The 22500-nt window shown below is 46.4% G+C and overlaps 1 protein-coding gene across 4 annotated transcripts in view; it reads right to left on the bottom strand.

Moving 5' to 3' along the window:
• Positions 1-22500, bottom strand: part of sorcs2 (sortilin-related VPS10 domain containing receptor 2) — a 304931-nt gene that overhangs the window by 153973 nt on the left and 128458 nt on the right. The window lies entirely within an intron of this gene.

Here is a 22500-nt window from a genome sequence, read left to right as displayed (position 1 = left end):
AAAAGTATAAATAGGAGAGGCAGCGGTGGGGAACATAGGGAACGGTGGAAATAGCTTTACAGCGGGACTGCAGATAAAGTCGGATTTTCATAATTGAAGATGGAACGAAGGGGCCAGCTGAGGCAGGAAATGTGTATAGGCTCCGAGAAAATACCGAGTCAAAACTTTTGTTGCAAAACTTTGAGAAAAAACAGGTTTGAGAAAGAAAAGGCTTATAACATCCCTTTTGTGCAGAAAATGTCAACGGCCATGGGGAAACTTCTACTAATAAAGCTAATTTAGGGGATTGTGTTAGACATGCTCTCCAAGACTAGATGTGTAGGGGGTAATGATGTTAACTTAATAGGATGGCTCATTTAATACAGCTATTCAGCCAACAGGATTAATAGACTGGATGTTCACTTGATGAACATGGAATAATTGCTTTCGGAGCGTGACTGGCTCAGCGGAAGCTGGCACAGATTCCATCCACCAATCAAGACAGCTTGTTGCGTGTCAGCGCTGTGTGCTATTGTTTTGCGAATTTGGCGGATTGATCTCATCTAATTACAGAACTCGTACCGAGACAGTCTAGAAAACGGCGGAGCGTATTTTCAGCGTTCCCTGCTGACGGATGCGCTTTCCTCTACTCGTATACTTTCTTCTTCAACTTTTGAGGAGATTTCCTCATTAGCAAATGTCTAACTGACATATCATCTCATTGGGCCATGCAAGTCTGCTACCCCAACCAAATAAACACTAAATTTTACTTGCAGTTAAAGGCAAGGAAAAAGAAAGAAAAGAGTTTGGGGGAGTTTTTCATTATAAAAACTAATTGAGTTTGTGAGAAGAAAAGTGAGTGCATAATTTTAACTGTAAGACTAAGTTGATTGATTGAATACAGGCTTTTTTTTTTTCTTTATGAATACAGTTTGATGGAGTTCAGCAATAACTAAATATAACTTTGAGAAAAAAAAAAACAGAGACTTGCATTTAACTTGTTTATCAGTAAGTCAAAATAAAGGAAATTTTTGATTGAGTCCTTGCCACGGTTAATCATTAAAATCTCTAAATTTAAGACCGTGGAAGTAATCATTGACTCCCGCCTCCACCGCTTTGAGCCCACACGACTGACGAGGCGTCTCGGCGAGGCGCGACAGAAAGCGCTCTCCGTGACTGACAAGGTGACGGGACTCGGACCGCTGACCTGCTCACTTCAGCAGGGAGCGAGCAGCTGCTCGGTCTCCATGGGAACCCATGCGTGATGGCGGGAATCTGAGCAATGGCGGGAATCTGAGCACCGTCAGGCGTCGAGAGGCACATTACCATAAGGCACTGCCCTCAGGGAATACATTACCCAACACACCTGAACGCCATTTCTCATACTCGTGTGACGGCAAGAACATACACACATACAACCAAAACATTGCGTAACTGTACAATAATTCAAGCTCATTGGTTGAAAATTGGTTCTAATTGCCTCAGCCAATGGCGTTTCAATGTCAGCGCATTTATAGAGAAGGGGGAGGGATAAACAGTTTTGTGGTTTGAAGGTGTTTGTTGCTGCTATTCCTCTCTTGACCGTTAGAAGTCCGAAATGACCTATTGTACCTTTCAGGATTATCTGACAAAACGTCCATGGCAAAGGTTGAGTTCTCTACTTAACATATAATACATGATATGTTGTCTTTGCATTTATACTGCTACTACCAAGAGGATAACACTGAATATATTGAAGGTTTGCATAACCCAAAATTACGTAAGTATGATAGAACTGAGAGGAAATAAAAAACCTTTAAACTGCATGAGCCAGTGATGCAGACTTAAGGTCTTAATGGCTTAAGGTGTTAAAGTCCTCCCCCTGACCATGAAGACAAATTGAAAAGACAGACAGACATGACAAAAAAACACTTAGAGTGCAGTGGTGAAAACACATGCACAATGTTAGTCAGGGACAAAAAGGCTTTACAGGACACAAAAAGTTTTTCACAATGGACGATCTTAATAATTCAAGATCTTCAAAGCAAGAAGTCACCAAGGTCCAAATTATCCTTCATGGAACATTTTGTGAAAAGATTTCTAGATAGTACTTTTCTTCAAGTCATTAAATGTACATCTGTTCCACAGTGCCAAACTATCACTGCCCAGTCTCATATTAGCCCTGTCAGATACTCTCAGTGTCAGCACTAACCACATTGCCTATCTGCTGTGCATAGGGTGAAGATTTCAGTTGCAAAATATATATATATATAAACACATTTTAAGAATCAAGAAACTAAATTCCCATTGTATAAAATAAAGAAGTCAGAGTAGGTGCCTAAATCTGTTCTCACTACAGCCCTTTAGCTAAAGCTGCCAAATATGAAAGGTATATGCTGATCATTCTATGTTAATAATTATTAGAGTAATAAGTGTAATATTTATTTTCAGTTAGAGTCTAAAATACAAACAACATGTCCATACTCAAAAACTACAAAGGCAACTCTAATTTCTGGTGGAACACGGAATGCTGCCCTCCCAGCGAGATTTGTAATTTTCCAGATTCACCAAACCCAGAGAAGACTGTGGCTCTTTTCCAACTGTTGTTCTCGATCTATGTCCATTTGGCACTCAGTGTAACAGGGTCCCAAACACGGGTATGGACTCCAAATCTGGAATAAGATCAGTGCCAAGCTTTCAGATGTGTTGTTGCTGGCTTGGATGCAATGAACATTTTCTGAATATGAAAAGCAAGGCCTTTCTTCTTTACAATCACGGTTTGGTGAGCAACCAACAAAGTTAACATGCGCTGTAAGGAAAAAAAAAATATATATATTAGTAAGCTAAAGAAATTTCTTAAATTCTTTTATTTATTTAGTTAATTTATTTTGTTCAAAAGGTTGACTATTTTGTTCAAAAGGTCGACTGAATTTTCCCTTTGAGGATACCAAAGTCAAAAGTGATTGATTGAACTGAGATGAGTGAGCACTACATAACAGAGGTGACGTACTGTAAACTCAAAACTCCAGACCCAACTGGCCCATCTGAAGTGGACCGAGGGACTGTTGACTAAAGCACAGCTCTGATTGGCCCGCGGATAGAAATCCCAGGAGTCCTTGGTTGGCAGCTCAACCCGGGACAGGAGCCAAAGTAATAGATAAAATAAAAAGCTTGAACGATCGCTGTCGGTGAAAATCTGTCATGGCGGTCTTTCCTCTAGGTCATCGGTACAGTGCCTGAATCCTGAAGGTCACTCCACATGTTTGAAGGCAAGGAAACAAAAAGGGGGCATTAAATACCCCTGCACCAATGGAAAAACAGCTCACAGAAATGATATATACGACGGGCCAAAGAGAGCAATGCATTCAGCGGTGCACGGTAGAGTGCTGCACATGTGTGTACAATGTGTTTTGTTCTCGCTTAATGAAGCCTACATGCAGTACACTCAGTCATTAGACCACTTTTGCCATCACATAACTCTTAGATTAAAGTTGTTAATATAACCGGGAAACGGGTCGTCAGCATTTGCGCTGATTTATATTTCTGTAAAATGGCACCATGAATATGCTGTGAAAGATTTTCATTCAGAGTACGGGCCATCAATCAACACCGCTGTTAACATTTAGCCTGCGAGGGAAAGGCTTTATGCTAGTGTCCCTAATCCAATTAGGGTTTACAGTTACCCCGTGACAACAGAGCACGTCTCTGTTAGGGGACGGATATGCCTGTGTCAGCATGTCTCTTTGTTCCTGTCCTGTCACAGATGAACAGGTAACAAAGTGCCTCCACACATCAGATGTTTTTATTGCATAAACACTTACAAAACAGATGGGCGCGGTATTGATCCCGTGTGCTTTTTAACGGGAGTGCAAAGGTTACAGGCAGTAAACTCAGGCAATACACAGATAGGGTCCATAAATATCCCATATTGCCTGTATGAACTTCCCCTCTTTCCTGCAGGTCACTGTGCACCTGTCGACATCGGAGATATCCTGCCGTCCCCTGTCAGTGCTGTGGGACCTGGAGGCCTTGCTATTTGCTCAGAGAGTAAATTCAGCCAGGCAGGAAGAAGGATATTTGAGTTAGGAAAGCCACCCGGACAGCTATATGAACAGATCAGTTCAGTAAAGCGTTTACCTGGGTTGGCCAGCCCTGTGTCACAGGTTCAGAAGTTCTCCTGGGTTTTTCCCCCCATTGGCTCTGATGGTTTTTGTTTTCACCATGAAACCAGCAACCAATTTCGTCTGAAAAAGATTCAAGGGGCCTTCATACCTATAGTTCGCTTGATTTGGTCCGAACCAAAATACAAAGTTGAATTTTTTTTGTTTGCTACGGTTACGTTTCACACTCACTTTTTTTAAGAGAACCACAATTTCTAAGCAAAACCACACGTGTGCTAAGGTCGTTCATTTATTTGACATAAATTTGTAGTGTTGTGTAGGACAGCCCGGAAAAACAAAACTTTTCCTTATCCCATAATGCACAGCGCAGCTCACTACGGCAGCTGGTCTAACCCAAAATGCACGATGCTCCCTGCAGTTGGGTCGGACCTAGGTCGGATCATGTTTTCACCACAAATGATCTGCTCCAGAGTTCGTTTTCTAACCGGCCCGATACCACCGTCTCAATAGGGGCTCAATACGGTCGTTTTGGTCCGCATCAGGGTTCGATAGCTGTATTCACACATGCCCACCAGAACCGCACCAGGGAGGGAAACACACTAGGGTTAGATTCAAACGGGCTCAACGAGACCGGCTGCATGTGAATCTCACTCGTGTCAATCAGCTCCACGGCCGGCTTTGATTGGCTCGAGTGTGAATCGCACTCGTGTGAATCAGCTCCACGGCCGGCTTTGATTGGCTCGAGCCCACGCCGCAGGTGTGATACATCAACACCTGGAGAACCGGCGTGTCTGCTGGATCCCTCAAAAGTGATGAGTCACTGCAGCAAGACTGGCAGCCTGGGCCTTTTATTCAATCCATGAAAGGCAGATATTCAGGATGTCTCTGGAGCACTGCCATCTTACCCTGAAACCAACTCTTCCTGCAGCCACTGCGGGTAGGAGATAGAGGCTACGTGATAGTCATCTACAGTGGTTCTGAAAGGCCAATATGAAAATGAAATATTGGCGGAAGATCGCAGATAATACAGAGGAAAGACAGACAGAGGCGAGACTGACTTTTTTTTCCGCCAATATTTTTCCTGTGACAAAAGGAGAACGAGACAGGAAGCTCTGCCAGTCTAAACCTGGCATAAGAACTAATGAACCATGTTTGATATAACTGTGTGAAGTCACATGGTCATTCAAAAAATTTTAAATGAAAGACAAGCTTTAGGAACAAACCACACAATCTGCAACATGGAGATATGTGAAAGTGCTCAAAGCTTTGTGTGGTTCTGAAGGAATGAAAGAGCCAGACTGAGTACAGCGTGCCCATGGAAAAAAAAACCTTTATAAAGATAAGCACCAAAACTACTGGAGTGAACCAACCCCCTCCCCCTCCAAACTGTCTTCCCCAAATGCAGCTTGCCATTGCTTTAATTCCCAGGCACCCCTACCAGATGCATTTTCAGGCACTCATACCCGCTCTAGGTGTCCCCCAGGGTTCAGTCCTCGGTCCCATCCTCGACTCTATCGTCCTTTAAGCTGGGTCTCTTGATTTTGTCATCTCCTCTCTGATTGACCTCTGGCCTTTCCCTCATCCTGGATGGCATAGTGTCACCCTCTTCATCTAGGAATCCCAGAGTGGTCCTGGATAATTAACTGTTTCTCTCTGAAGAGCCTCACAGCAGTAAGTCAGGCATGCAGATTCGTCCTGTGTTCTCCCAGCGTAGCAAGTCGGTTCATAGGTGCATACACCATAGCCATAAAGAATTCCAAAATGAGTGTGTCCATGTTCAAAATATATGCACTTTGCAATAGATGTATCGATACAATGAAAGGTGAAAAACAGCACACAAACTTGTGTGTGTCCAGCTGATGTCATATAGTCTATGAACATCAACGAGTATGAGAAATCACATAAGTACACATGGCTGTAAGACTGTAGTAACACTGATCCCCTCCATTTGTGTAAGTTGCTCCGTAGAAGAGCGTCTGCTTAGTGCTTGTAATGTAATGAAACACTTTAGCACGGCGGATGTCTGCTTGTTTCAAATGGGCAATATATCTGTGAAAAGCATGCATTTAAGCCAACTTTGTGAATGGGACACAGCTGTGGATAAACAGCTTTTTTTTCATCTGAGGCTGTCGTTTTAATGGGCCCAGACGCCATTTAAATTCATGACGCGAACCCCCAAACAGCCCCTTAAAAATGGCTCCAAACACGGCGGCAGAAGAAGTGGCCCCGGAGAGGGCCTGCACGTGAGCTTATTTCACCGACGTCTCTTCAGCCTTCCAAAAGACAGACTGGACACTCCTCGTCGGGCGACATGGCTCAGGCAGTAAGCCATGGGCTAAGGGGCGACATGGCTCAGGCAGTAAGAGCAGTCGTCTGGCAGTCGGAGGGTTGCCGGTTCGATCCCCCGCCCGGGCTGTGTCGAAGTGTCCCTGAGCAAGACACCTAACCCCCAAAATGCTCCTGACGAGCTGGTCGGCACCTGGCATGGCAGCCAATCGCCGTCGGTGTGTGAGTGTGTGAGTGTGTGTGTGTGAATGGGTGAATGAGAAGCATCAATTGTACAGCGCTTTGGATAACGGCGCTATATAAATGCCAACCATTTACCATTACCCCTCCATCGACAGCGACCGACTCAAACTGACACCCCCCTTCACTGGGTACCCCCACTTCCAGGCGTCTGCGTAAGAGCCCCGCCGTCAGGGGCCGAGACGGCCCCGCCCCGCGGAACAGGAAGGACGCCCCCCCCCCCCCCGCCGCCGCGCCCGTTTTGTCTTCTCGCCAACAGCTGTCTACACAGCCCCGCCCGACACGCAGGAGCTTTTATCCTTTGTCGTCTCCCATCTACAGAACGCCTTCGGATGAAGGAAAAAAAAAACACCACACACCTCAGGTTCAAAGCTCCCTTTCAAGTGCCTCTCCCACAGACGTTCCGGCTTTCTCTCCGATTCGAGTGCCTTTCCCCGCCCGCTTCCCGGACGCTAACAGGTGCACGCCCCTGTCCGAACCCATCACCATAAAAACCCCGCTCTAAATGAATCCGCTGCATTCTTAAAAGGAACGAGGGCAAACGCTTCCATTACCCTGCCAACAGATTGTCATCCCGGGTGAGGTACAGGCGTTGAGGGTTTTTATGCCAATAGAAAAGTCTCATCCATCTCTATTTCTCTGTCCCGTGGGGTCAAAAACACTTTTATAGACCCATATCTCATTTTTTGTTTTGGTACTGGTCTGATAATTTGTCCTCAGACTCTGTGGCCTACTGGTACATGGGAGATTTCGGAGGTCTGGCTCCAGGCCCTTGGACCTTCTCTCCCCCTCTATCCACCAGGCTGCTATGCTGCCATACGAATGAATAAATAACTGAAGCCAAACCAAACAACATTTATATGAATACATATTAATTCCATTGATCAGTACAGATGCATGAACGGAATGAGAATGAGGCTGAAATAATATCCAAGCGAAATAATATTCTCTGCCTGCAGTTTCCTCCAGATTCACGTAGCTTTTGATGAAAGAAAATATGAAAATATGAAAGCGCTGAGAGTGTTTTGATCAATTGATACATACAATAGTTTATCAAAATTGATATGCTCTTCAAAAAGAGTGATTTTTATATTTCATATTCATACTGCAACTGGAGATACGCCATTGCAGTAGGAACGCTAGCAGGACTTAATGGTGGTCTTTCTCCACTATTTTGGTGGTCCGTCATGGACTGATCGGGCTGCTGCTGTGCTGTTCAGCCTCATGCATTGAGCACAGCAGCAGGAGAACTTGCATTCCTCCAATCCCCTCCCCTGAGCACCTGCACAGTACTACAGGCAAGCTGGTACTGATTGGCTGAGAGCTGTGTCAATGAACCGGTAGCCCATGGTTGTGAATGTGCAGTGGTAACAGGAACTTTGGCTGACACTGTTGTACCCTAGGTCAGAGGCCAGTTGGGTGTTGTATTGTGGGGTCCCAGTCATCGTTAGGCTCTAGACTTGAACCAAAGGTGTGCGGTGAGGTCTTTATACAAACCGAGCCAATCAGCAGCATCTTTATCATGTTCATAAATATCTTCTCCATCTAGTTTACCTTCAACTTTCTTGCGAAACTGATTTGCATATAACTTTTTAGAGAAAAAAGTCAGAAGTAGTTCACAGAGATTTCCTTGCTCCTCGATTGCCAAAGAGAGAGAGAGAGAGAGAGAGAGAGAGAGGTGGGATTAGTCTTTCCTCCCAGGCCATCACGACCACCCGACGCAGGTCTGAAGTGAGAGAGGTTGGCATGGAGATTCACCCACCTCCGGGGTCTGGGGTAGCTTTTACAGAGGCGTCGAGAGTCACTCAGGCGGAGAGCAGAGGCGAAGGTGCTTCAGTGACTCATTCTCTCACCGCCAGCTCGGATCACTTCAGAGGCCGACACTTCGGTCTGACGCGAAACGCCATTCCGGGGCTGTCTGAAGAACTATCACAGTTAATTTAGCGGCAGGATTTTTCTTTTTCTTTTTTTTTGTCTTTGTGAGACCCGGCTTGGGCAAAGACACTCAGGCTGCCTTTTATGTGAATTGTTCCAGTTTTTTAATATTCATTTGCCGCGAGAATCCATCACCCGAATGGATTCTTGTGATTTACGAGCGTTATGCGCGCTTGCGTAATGGTTTTCAGGAGCTCCGACTGCATTCCATCTGGCCTTGAAACAGCAGATATGTCTTTCTTAAATGGACACTTGGCATACGGAACTGTACCATGGTCCATGAGTGCCTATCATCCATCTAGACTGCACATGTGACATGGAGCAATGAAGACTTATGGAGTCTGAAACTGGGCGAGGTCAAATTTTATGACATAAAATGATAGTAGTCATAGTAGCAGTAGTGGTAGTGATAGTAGTAGTAGTAGTAGTAGTAGTTGTAGAAGTAGCAGTAGTAGCAGTAGTTGTTGTAGTAGTAGTAGCAGTAGTCCTAGTAGCAGTAGTGGTAGTGGTAGTAGTAGTAGTAGTAGTAGTAGTAGTCATAGTCGTAGTAGTGGTAGTAGCAGTAGTAGTAGTTGTAGTAGTAGTAGTAGTACTAGTATGAGTAGTAGTAGTAGTAGCAGTAGTAGCATTCGTCGTAATACTGGTAGAAGCAGTTGAAGTAGTGGTAGCTGTAGTAGTAGTATTAATAATACCCATTTTTCATGAATAATTCAGATCTGACTACAATCTCTCCTCTCCGTGGCCCCAACACCTCGAGACGAATCGCCGTACGGACGCCCGGCCATCGGCGAACTCCCAGCCCCTCCCTGACCTCCCGCGACTCTAATCGGGGTAGGGCCAACGGGGCCCTCCCCTGCCGACAGGTCCTGCGGGGCCCGGCCCCGAAGCCACGGCCGACACCCTCCTCCTCCTCCCGGCTCTCCCCGGCGAATACAGGACGACAGGGCTCTAATTGGGAACATTTATCTAAATGACATCCTCATGAGGGCCCGTGGGCAGGAGCAGGGAGCCCTGAGCCTCGCAGATAGGATTCATTCATTACCACTGATCTCTCCCGGCACTCTGGGGCCCACCGTTCTGCTCTTACAGGGAATCTGTGCCACCGAGCGCCTCGGCCCGCCAGTGAAATACATCATTTTTCTGCGTACGTGTGTGTGTCTGCGTACGTGTGTGTGTCTGCATACGTGTGTGTCTGCGTGCATATATTTCCAGCGGCCAGATGTGTCTGTCGCGAGACTTTTGAGGCACGCTGGCTTCACGCTGGCGAAGGCGGTCGAGTTTCACGGCAAAAGATCGACCGTTCGGCGGGTAATTGCATTCCCGGCGTTTGATGTATATGAAAATAAGTACAGGGGAAAAAAAAAGCTTTGAAGAAATGTTTTCTTTTCTTGCAGAATGTCACTCTCTTCTGATCAGCAGTGCTGTACGGCATGTCTGAGACATCGGCAGCATGGGTGGATGTGAGAAAGGTCTTCCACACATGGGCACAGCCACTTGTACGAACAGATTTGTCCTTAAATAACTTTGTTCTTCTGCCAAAAGCCAAGTTTGGCCGGCTCTCGTGGAGTGGAAAAATTGGCTCGCTTCTCCAGAGGGAGGGACTTGGCAGGGTTAGCAGATCGCTGCGCACAACAGCACCCCAGGCGCCTCGGAATCACGGTCATGAGCATGAGACGAGACGGCTTGAAGAAGGCGTGTTGCTCTCCTTCGGGCCGCCGAGGGACGGGGTGTGGGCAGTGTATCCCCCAGGTAACACTAATTGGATTAGATGCGGTACAATTGGCTACCAAATTGGGAGAAAAAGGGGAAAAAATTCTTTTTTTTTTTTAATAGCTTTGTTCTTAAATAGCTAGCACATGGCACAATGTTCTCTTATTTAGATTTTGTTTCTTCGGTAAGAACAAAAGGACATTTACGAGTGGTCCCCACCTGTCCTACTAATCATGTAGACATGCATCCCCTTCATTTCCTATGGAGAGCCTGGCTGTGGAGAGCCTCGGATCAAACTTTCCAACTTGGCATTACAGATCAAATATGAATCAAGATTCAGCACCTGCACTGCTTATTTCTCGCCTCAATTATTTCCACAAACACTTTTTAGGAGGAGTAAATGAAAGTTTATCAATAATCCACCATATTATGTTTCGCCAAAAAAAAAAACAATGAACCGCAGTCTACCCAATCAGGTCCCGTGAAATATCCCTCCTTCTTCTTAATTCCATCAGCTATCGATCTGACAGAACCCACCTGCAGTACCGTACACTGTTGTAATGGCTATCGTCATTTTGGACAGTTTTCAGAATCTGACGTGGCACACGCGTACGTGCCCTTCGTATGAGAAAAGCAAGAGATATTTATGATAAGAATACAAAAATGTTCTTACACGAGGCCCAATGGCCTTGTGTATGCCTAAGGACACATCCGGCAATTCTGTTCAATACAGAAGGAATGTACTCAATACAGAGTAAAGGTCTATGAGCATCCATTACGTAAGAGAGACAGCGCGCCATTCATCTTTGTGCCAGTTTATGCGTCATACATATACTTGTCTTCCTGATCCAAGGTTAGATCAGCTTCATGTACAACAGTGATCATTATCTAGCACAAAAAGCCTGCAAAGTACAGAAGAACACATAAACATGCAAAGCACAAATATTCATACATGAACAACCCTCACAAATGGACACATACATACACACAAACACATAGATGCCAAAACTCATACCTTGGACCCTTGATGACTTAAAGCCATTTAGCCAACACATATACAGCTGTATATAATTACAGTATAATTTACAGCTGAATCTAGTTGCACCCCCAAATTTCCATAGAGATGCAAATGCAAAGGAAGGCATAGCATGCAAAGGATATGCAATAATAAACATGACTACTTTGATTTACATAACATGTAACATGTAGCTGTGTCCCAAACATTATGGTGCCCTGAAATGGGGGACTATGTATAAGCACTGTGGTAATTTCTACATGGTGGAACCAAAATGTATAAAAATGGCCTTTATTAAAATCACATGTCATGTTTTTATTACAAATCTCAAATTGTGTAGTACAGAGGTCTTTGTCCCAAACATTATGGAGGGCACTGTAGATATATAAAACTAAGGCATGCATGCAGAAATCGGTGTTTTCTCTCCGCAGAGACTGGATTATTTTCGGCCCATAATTTCAGATTACCACGGAGAGCTTCATTTACAGATCAAAGATGGACACTCACAATCCGGAGGCTTTCTGGAGAGAAGACCGAGGTCTTTAGGTCTTTACTCTCTCCAAGAAAGAGAGCAGGCATAGTCAGTTCTCACCCCTCTTCAAAAAGAGAGTGCACCAAGGCATGGCCCTCTCCACTAGACAGCACACAGACTCACACATATTCCATAACTGCTGAAAAACACACGCTACCGGCCCGGCACGAAGTTAGGTTTCATTTAAATAAGGTCTTTGTTTTCTAGTTTCAAAATGAGTGTCTGTATTTGTTAAAATTATTATGCTGTGTTTTAAGATTTTTTTTAATTATAAAGGACTTAAAAACCAATAAAAACCACCCGCCCGGTAAACACACAAAATTAGGTCAGAAAGGGGCGAGAAGCTTCTAAAAGAGCTGGCGGTGTTTTTGTTTAATCCAGAGTGTCATCCTGTCAAAATACTGGAAAATGATGTTTGAATAACGACCAGTTTACACCGTATTAATTCACACAGAAATCTAGCTCTGGCTGCATTGTGTCAGGATGTATTCAGTTTGACTCAGAATTCTCCATGGCTCTGTAATAAATTACACGGCGTGACACGGAAGTCAAGGTACTTATTTCTCATGAAGGACATTTCGGAGAAGAATGTTCACACTCTTGCCCTTGTCCACAGGAGGGGAGACAGATCCTCACCCTTCTCCAATTGAAGTCTTTGAGGCAGTAACCGAGCCCTCATTTCATAATTAATTTTGAGGAAAATGAAAACTATAACAATATGTCTAGATGTCTTTCTTTGAGCAAATTTCACCAAGTAATATTCAGATGTCTACTTTGTTATTCTGCACAACCAGCACATTTTCACAACACAGTACCGGGCCACAATAGAATATGCACTCATTAAATAATGGTATAAACAATCTCATTAAATTATAGTAAGTGGATGGGTGATACAGAGGCTTCCACAGACAGGATGACTCATCCATATGTGAGCCGGTTAAGGAAGCTGAATCTAGGCTTTGAGCCACCAACGTGCAGGTTCCACATCCAGGAAGTCTGTTGCACAATTCAGCCAGAAACCGTGTAAACGGCTTAAATAAAGGCCAACTATACATGTGGATCACTTGCTAAATGTGATCCATCTTCATTGACAAGAAGTACAGTATTGTGGGGTTTTGCGGAAAAAGACAAGTTGGTCGTTTTCAAATAACAACTTTATTTTCAAGCTCGCTCGGAAAACATGCCAATTTTCACTCTAAAACCACTCATTTAAGTCGCGTAACTGACGTCACCTCACTTGTGCGTCTCCCAAACGCCTCCGGGCGCTACAGGGAATTCTGACTGTTACTAAGTGGTCTCCACAGTATATAATTTTAAACCTTTATTCGCTTAGTAGTTACCCGTATCTGGGGTAACTATCTGCCGAACATAATAATACTATAAAATAATAATAGTAATAGTTGTTTTTGTTGTTGTTGTTATTATTATTCACTGCCCTTAAATGTAGATCATGCATTTCTCTGACCACCTACAGTACCTAAGGAAGAAGCCTGGCTAGCCTCATTCATACTGCTGCAGGTAACCTTAACTGGACGGAGTCTGGAGGAGAACATCCTCTCACAGATGCTCTTTGTCTTCAGAGGTGGGATTTTGAGTGCTCTGGCGCAACAGTTTCAGTGGTCCTCGTTAGAAACAGAAGCACGGAAGACTACTGAGTAGTCTGAGTACCGATATGACGATAATATGCGATATGCGACAACGCTGTTGAATATGGCGATAACGAGAGGACTTGCAATAACTAAACAAATATTGAAGTGTGCATGTCTTTCTGCTTTAGCAACACTGAGACCCCAGACAATGAAGGGCCCTATGTCCACTGAATAAGGAAAGATGTAATGCATTATTTCCAACATTCTTTCATTGAACAAAGTGCGCGTGAACAGAGCATCAATTGAAATAAATACTATTCATCGCAGTTCAAGCTGCCTTTTGAGATATGTTTATCTTGCGTATCTTCATATCTCGACGACAGTAACTATGCGATATATCATGCAGCCCTAATCTCATTCCACTAGTCTCCAGAGTGAACCAGCGCTGAACGGCTGTGTGGATCCCTGTGTCTCAGTGGCTTCCCTACGCACGCCTGCAGGTTTCCCCACGGATTCGCCACTCTCCGCGTGAAGAAATGTCGTCTGGCGTAAGTGTGAAATCTAATTTTAACTCATTTCCACCTGTTTTAGAATTCCGTGTGACACAAATTTTACAATCCGCTTCATTAATTCCATTTTAATAAATGTCGTAACATCATCAGTGTCAATTAAAACCGGATAGAGTATACAGCACATGAATCCGCACAAGAATAAAGGTGCTCCATCAGCGTTAAATATATTTCACTTCATCGGGCATCATGCTGCGTATAAACCCTACACTTCAATCAAATCCACACTGGTGATGGATGGATTTTAAGTCAAGCCCGTCAGTGTGAAGCATTTGGGGTTCTGAAGAATCTAGAAATGTGTCATAAAAGATTCATAAGACTCTGCTTCGCGTCGTGCCTAACAGCGCCCTTTGGCCGTGACTATACTCACAATATAGCATGGCCTCTCCTGCCTTATTGCATCATTACACAATGCACATATGTGATTAGAATGTTCTGAACTGAACTGTTCTGAACTGAACATTCTAATGCTGATGTAACAATCATGACTGCTGACTGAATACAATGGATTTCTAGACAACTGACTTAGAATTCTGGAGAAAAAAAAACATTCTAGAAACCCACTCAAGAGGTTTGAGGTTGAAATGCACCCATGCAAATCCATGTGTACAAATGCTGCCACCCCCTGTAAACACAAGCTGTGGTGGTGGTCTTCAGTGGACCGCCCTCTGTAATCTTTCATTCTCAGCCAGTCCACGTCAGGGTGCCAGGGACCGCCAGCGCACGGTAATCTGTTTGGCCACGGTTTGTGCACCCTGGTCTCCATGACAACAGGATTTATGTTTTGATGGGCAGTTTGCTTGCGGCGGTCCCTCGTAACTCTTTCCACGCACGTCCGTTACCGGCAGACACGCCCAATCCATTTGTGAACAAACCTGTCATCACCTACAGCCGTACGTGAGCAGAAACATACAGTGCATAAAACTATGGATGCTTATAAACACAGAGACACACAAAAAGACACACACACACACACAAGCGCACACGCACAAACACAAGAAATCTGGCATAAAACCCCCTTATGAGGTAATAATTTTTAAAAAAAGAATCGGTGCGAAAATATCGCGGAGCTGAAAAACACTCTGTATCGCTCGCTCATTCCTCCGCACGGCCGTTCCGCACGGCTGCCTCGGCATCAATCAGAGCGCGGTCCGATCCGCGGGCAGCCGCCCAACCGCCAAGTTCACCGGAGCGCGGAGCGCGCGGCTCGCACAGGCGCGCCCGCCCGTTTGGTTAAGCCGGACCCATTACTCCGTCTTTAACGCAATTACCGCGCGCCGCGTGAAAACAATGAGGACGGGCGGCAGGTGCGCGGCCGGCCGGCGGATAACGAGCCTTCATTAGCATGCTGACGAAGTCCCGCCGGTTTCGCCGCGGTGGCAGGGACGGGGGGACTTCTCTCCGCCCAGAGGACGCGCGCGGGCGGCCGTCCGTCGAACAGGAAGTCCTTTACCTTCGCTGATCCGCGAACGCTGCTGGTGCGTGGAGGGGAAACTGGAATCCAGAGTGGCTATGTGTAGGGACGGATCGACAACATAGCCTTTCTCACCCTCCACGGCCCCCTAGCTACCTATTTACAGAGCCAGGTTTCATCTGCTGCCGGGGGGGGGGAGGGGGCAGCGTGATGTGTTTCCACGGTTGTAACGAAAGGCTCCAGCACCGGGAACCGGCTATCCCACAATGCTTAGAGGCCACATTGAGGGGCATCACTTCACCGCGTGACGCACGGCACACGGGTGCCTATTACTGCACACCCCGCGGCTGTTATCGCAGACGGTGGTCCTGGAGGCCTGCGGCTACTGTGTCCTCTCAATCAGCAGCCAATTTAAGGCCTGAAAACAAGGTGTCTGGAGCCCAGCCAAGCAGTGACATGAACGAAGCCTGCAGACACGGCAGCCATCCGGTGCCTGGGTTTCATCCCTGCCCTGCAGTGACCTGAGGGGATTTTAGTCTGGTGTTCTACAGTTTAGCAAAGGGCTGGGCTTCAACACTTAGCAATAATGTGTGGTTTCACAGACACAGATTAGGCTTAGTCCTGGACTAGTTCTGTATGGTGATTCTCCATTGAAAATTTCATTTGGGACTAGGCTTAACCTGTGTCTGTGAAACTGGCACAGTGACTATTATTATTACTCTAATATAGCCTAGTTGTTGTTGTCCTTACATTCACATTCTGAAGTATTCCTATATTTTGGCCAGCCTGTAGCCTAGTGGCTAAGGTACGTGACTGGGCCCGGAAGGTTGGTGGTTCAAGCCCCGGTGTTGCCACATTAAGATCTGCACAGCTGTTGGACCCTTAAGCAAGGCCACATTGCTCCGGGGGGGGGGGGGGGGGGTGTTGTCCCCTGCTTAGTCTAATCAACTGTAAGTTGCTTTGGATAAAAGCAAAGTCAAATAACTTATTTCTGTGTTTACGCTTTGGCAATATTTACGAATGTATCTGAAGCATTGTGAATTTGAATTGGCTGATTACCGTGGCGGGGTTGGTAATCGGCGGCCCAGGAGAGCCCAGCATCGGCTCAGGACGTGGCGGTACACAGCCGGGCGCCAAAGCCGCAATCATACCCAGAATCCTCAGGAGACGAATCAGCGAGAGGAAGAGGAAACTCCCGCTCACTCATTATGTTTGTTTCCCCTCACACGGAGACCCAGCCGCGACCGAGAAATTCCTCCTAACCGGCCTCCTCAGGACGCCTTCAGCTCCAATCACCATCTGCCCAGATTCACCACGGCAACGGGCCCTGCCGGCCCCCCGCGAGCGATGGCCAATCACGTGGCCCGCTCCCTGAGTTCCCGCGACGGCCGCCTCCCTCCTCTCCCACACTACACATCACTCCCTTTTTTTTAAATTTTCTTTTTACGATTTTTATAATTAGCGGCGTGAGGCAGCGAGGCAGAACCGGAGTAATACTAACGCAAACGGCGAGAAGGCGGTGGGTGGGTGGCGCACACCTTTGTTTCATCTTCTTCTAATAACCCTCGCAGAAGTCTCTCGGAAGACTCGCGCCTTGTAGTTCACGGCTTTGGATTTTTATAACGCGTTTGAAAACTTTTTACCCGAGTTAAACTGCGAGCACTGGGACCATCGCCACAGTGACTGAATTAATGAACTTGCTTAAGGATTCAACAGTAGCATCGTGTCTGAGACTCACAAACCCACTAACCTCGGGCCTGGAGAGGATCAATGCTGTTTCCCCCACTGATAACACCAGGACCCCGGCTGCCCTGATCGATGAGATGTCTCCATCACATTCCACATTGTTCAATATTTATGTATTTCATCCAAAGCTCCGTGTAACTCAATGTTAAAATTTCATAAACCTTTAGACCTGAGTTTCATGGACCGGAATGACGCTTTATTTTACAGCCCGTTAATGACCTAGTACTTACTGGGTAAATACCAGGCACTTACTGCAATTATTAGGTAACTATTTTCATTTCACAGATAAGTGCTATAAAACGGGCTATAAAACATATTTCCATAGCACTTAAAAAGTTTGTTTCATGGAACTTCCTGACTTTGTTTCAAAGTACTTACCTCTGCAATCAAAGTAGTTACCTAATAATTACGCAAGTAGAATTTACCCAGTAAATACTACGTAATTAACAGGCTGTAGAATAAAGAGTTGCCCAATACTACCCCAGGGACACATCTGGTTTCTCACCTATTGTTCTACCAGCCTACTGACTGTGAAATCCTGACTGTTGTATTGTTATATTAGTCTACTGACTGTGAAATCCTGACTGTTGTATTGTTATATTAGTCTACTGACTGTGAAATCCTGACTGTTGTATTGTTCTACTAGCCTACTGACTGTGAAACCCTGACTGTTGTATTGTTATATTAGCCTACTGACTGTGAAATCCTGACTGTTGTATTGTTCAACTAGTCTACTGACTGTGAAATCCTGACTGTTGTATTGTTATATTAGTCTACTGACTGTGAAATCATGACTGTTGTATTGTTCTACTAGCTTACTGACTGTGAAATCCTGACTGTTGTATTGTTATATTAGTCTACTGACTGTGAAATCCTGACTGTTGTATTGTCATATTAGCCTACTGACTGTGAAATCCTGACTGTTGTATTGTTATATTAGCCTACTGACTGTGAAATCATGACTGTTGTATTGTTATATTAGTCTACTGACTGTGAAATCCTGACTGTTGTATTGTTATATTAGTCTACTGACTGTGAAATCCTGAACAGCAGTCAGCACCATGGACAGCGTGTGAGAGAGGCACAGCCACACTGCCAGTCAACACAGGTTAAGGGAAGGTGAGAGAAATTACCCATGCCTGCAAACCACCCTCAAAAACAGCCAGCTGCCCCCATTACATAACATGTTATTTAGCTGATGCTTTAATCCAAAGGAACTAACAGTTGATTAGACTAAGCAGGGAACAAGCACCCTAGAGCAATATGGGGTTAACTGCCTTGCTCAAGGTCCCAACAGCTGTAAATGGTTGGCATTTATATAGCGCCTTTATCCAAAGCGCTGCACATATGATGCTTTTCATTCACCCATTCATACAAACACTCACACACCAACGGCGATTGGCTGCCATGCAAGGCACCAACCAGCTCGTCAGGAGCATTTTGGGGGTTAGGTGTCTTGCTCAGGGACACTTCGACACACACCCAGGGCGGGATCAAACCGACAACCCTCCGACTGCTCTTACCGCCTGAGCCAATGTCGCCCCCGCAGTGCGGATGTTATCGCGGCTACACCGAGGATTGAACCACCAGCCTTGCGAGTCCCGGCCATGTACCTCAATTGCGAGGCTACAGACCGCCCTACGGTGCCCACACACAGCCCTCCTCCCACCCCACCCTACCCCCCTCCTCAGTTCTCAGCAAACAGAACAGAACATCAGACCGAAACCCCGGCGTGACGCACAGGTGTTTTTGTTCCGGCCGAGCGTGTCATTGGTACAGATCGCTCAGTATGCGAGCGCAGGGGTCTGTCAGCCGCTCCTCCGAAACTCTGCCTTTTCTCCCCCTAAATCTGCACGCTGTGAACAAAAGGGCCCTTTGGCTGCGACTGGGGTATAAAACACCAGAGAGAGGGAGGCCTGCGGCGGAGACGAACCGAAGCGCCGGAGCTGAAGGCTCGCGCGGTCCGCGCACGACGCCGGTCCCTGGGCGGGGCGTGTCTGAAGCGTCTCGGGCGCCCACCGAACCGCAGAGTGACAGCGTTCCTTTCTCACGTGATCCACGCGCGACGGCGGTCCCTCGGCTGGGTGTGATAGAAGCGTCTCGGGCGCCCACCGAACCGCAGAGTGACGGCGTTCGTTTCGGGGGAAGGCTCCGCTAGCTGAAACTTTCTTTCCCTCCCGGCGCGCGGCGGCACCGGCGTGGGTCCAGGGGAGCTACGGAGGAAGACGAGCCGGCCTTCGGTGGGCCCTGTGTAATTACAGCTGGGGGCTGTGTTTGTTTAGGCCCGTTCCCCCGTTCTCCACGGGTCCCCGCGGTAACGCACGCCTGCCTCCTTCCCGCTAATTAAAAGTGCCGCCTCACTCTCTCGGCTGTCTCTGCTCATGAATGCTCTGCAGGTAGTGTGTGTGTGTGTGTGTGTGTCTGTATGCTCGTGTTCTCATTCACTGAAGCGTGTGTGTTCATTAACTAAACAAAGACACTGAGTTCATCACTGTACATAAATAAAAAGGGCTGCAATGCCTACATGCTGAAACCGAAACATATGAAAATACCCTTTAATGAACCCTTTCAACACTTGTTAATTTGATTACAAATCTAAAAATGTGTCATAGGGAGCCAAATCAAATGTGTCTTTGTCCCAAACATTATGGAGCTCACTGTCTATTTATATTTATATATTTATAAACCCATGGGGGCTCTGAATTATGGAATAAATATATATATATAGAAGTGAATCAGGAGCCACCACAGCGTGTGAGTTTTTTTAAAACTACACACCATTTTTTTGCACAGTGAGCAACAGGTCACATATAGCTGGTTACATACACTAGATACGGTACGTGCATACTACAGATAAGAGCAGAGTGTCAGGGCGGCCCACAGCAGGTTAGCAGCGGGCAGCGGAAATGCATGGCGGTGTGTTATAACGGTCAGGGAAGCCGGCCCGTAACTCAAAGGCTGCAGGTACGACTCCCTGCCCAGGCACCGCCACAGCTTTACCCCTGAGGAAGGCACTTAACCTGCGGCTGCTTCAGCGGTAATCTGGGGCTCTGGATAAGAGCGTCTGCTGAATGCCAAAATGTAATGTAATGCAGTGAAGTGGATGAGGAGAGGAGAGCAGAGGGGAAGAAGACCGGATTAATCACTTCAGCAAGGAGAGAGGGAGGGGGAGAGAGGGGGAGGGAGAGGGAGGGAGGGGGAGGGAGAGAGGGGGAGAGGGAGGGAGAGAGGGGGAGGGAGGGAGATGGAGGGAGAAAGAGAGGAAGAAGGGAGGGAGAGAGAGGGACGGAAGGAGAGTGAGGGAGAAAGAAATTTAAAAAGCCTTTGAGCGCTTGCCTGTAAATGTCATGTTAGGCGGGGTATTTGTTTTCGTTGGGGTTTTTTCTTCATTTTTTTTTCTAATTGGTACCAGGGGGAATTTGATTTTTTAAAAAGGAAAAAAAAGAGAAGCATAAAGAGGAAACGACTCCGGCAGTCTTTCAGCAGAACTACAGAGCTGCACTGATCCTAAAGCAGCCCAGTGAAATTGAATGTGCAGGCAGCCACACCGCATGGAGAGCAGGTCTGTCTCTCACTCCACCGGGCAACCCTGGAAAATTCAATTTCTGCGGATTCACCTCGAACAAAGACGGAACTGTGCGGAGCATCACCGTGAGCAGGAAAAAGAAGGATGAGTTGCTCTATATGCACTATGAGCCAACAGAAAGGCAGTACACTGAGCCTACCTGTCGCCTCCATACTGCACTAGGAGAGAGACGTACAAGACACCAGGCAACAGAATGATGAAGATAGCCTAAGACCGACAGAGAGAGAGAGAGACAGGGGAGGTAATAACAGCAAGAATGAAAGACAGAAGGAGAGAGGGAGAAATATTCAGTAGAGAAAGAGAAAGAAAGAGGGAGCATGGATGGCTCTGATTATGATCCCTCTCTCACCACCACACCGTCCCCACGGTTGCCAGATTGAGATGTCAGGCACGCTAGCTCCTTCCCCCACCCTTGTGGGGGGCAGACCCAGACGCCCCAGAGCTCAGTGTAACTGGCACGCAGAGGTAGGATGGCGCACACCACTGTGATGCTTCCTGATTCTGGCCACTACCCACCCACCCCAGCCTCAGTTCCCACACGTGATCCGCTCCAGAACCTTCCGGCATACAACCTGCCGGCTCAACCCCTCCTGCTGTCCGCTACAATTCCGGAGCCATTTTGGCTCTGTTTCAGTTTCCACCTGATTAAAAGACCTACGCTTAGTAACACGGGCTCTGCCAAGCCTCTGGTGTGGTTAGAAACAATAAACCTGCTCAGAGCAGTTGACACAGCTGATATGAGCACTGTTTCACAAGGCTCAAATAGGTGATAATATTGAAAACTTCAGAAAAGCAGTTGAAGTACTCTTGCCGGTTGTCAAACGGTTTGAAGTCTTCACACACAGGAGGAACAGAAGGAAGGTTGAAGGCCACGCACAAGATGGGAAGTGCTTTCTGTGTATTAGATATTGTATTGTACTCGGGGTATTCTAGCTGCCAACCGTGGTATGCTATTTCGGAAGTTTGATGTATTCTTCAAGGGTTTCAACCGTATCTGTATGGTCACGCTAGGACTCAGAACCGTAGTGTCCTCTTCACACTTGTTCCTGTATTTGAACTGCACTTCGTTGTACGGCGCTCTGGATAAGAGCATCTGCTAAATGCCTTGTAATGTAATGACATAATGTAATGCTTGTCTCCGCCCTCCACACCCTATATGTACTTCCTTCCTGTCAATTGTCTCACCTGTTTCTCATTGTCTGTCATCAGTGTTGCTTCAAAGCCTGCCTGTGTCTGTCCGTCTTTGCCAGTTTTTTTTTTTTTTCTCGCTTCTATGCGGTTTCTTGCCTCTGTTTCCCTGTCCTCATGCCCTGCCTGTTGTTTTGCCCGGTTTGTTGTTCTGTTTCCCGTCCTGCCTGCTCTGGATTCGACTGCCTTTGTGTACCCCGACCTCTGTCTTTTGAATTTGCCCTCTGTTCCATCTAGGATTTCCTGTTCTCGAACTTTGCTTGGACTTTTGGATTTAGACTCTTTGATTACGTTCTGTACCTCTGCCTGACTGAACTGCCTACCTGTGTTTTGGACTTTATAACTGTCTGTTATAACGACTACGAACTTGTTTATCCCCACTGTACCTGTTCGACCCCTGCCTGCCTTATCTCACTGCTCCGCATTAAAGCCTGCCGTTTCACTTCATCATTGAGTGCGCTGTCGGTTCTCCTGTCCACGTACCTGACCATAGAGCAGAGAAATCGCAGTGCTCCCATTCACCCGCAAGCAGCACAGTCACGTGCCTGGAGACTAACTAAGGGTGGAAGCCTGCATTTGTGTGTGTATGCGTGTGTGGGCATGGGCAGATA

The sequence above is a fragment of the Conger conger genome, chromosome 8 (genome assembly GCF_963514075.1).
Source record: "Conger conger chromosome 8, fConCon1.1, whole genome shotgun sequence".
Lineage (NCBI taxonomy): Eukaryota > Metazoa > Chordata > Actinopteri > Anguilliformes > Congridae > Conger > Conger conger.
This window is presented reverse-complemented; position numbering and strand designations above follow the sequence as displayed.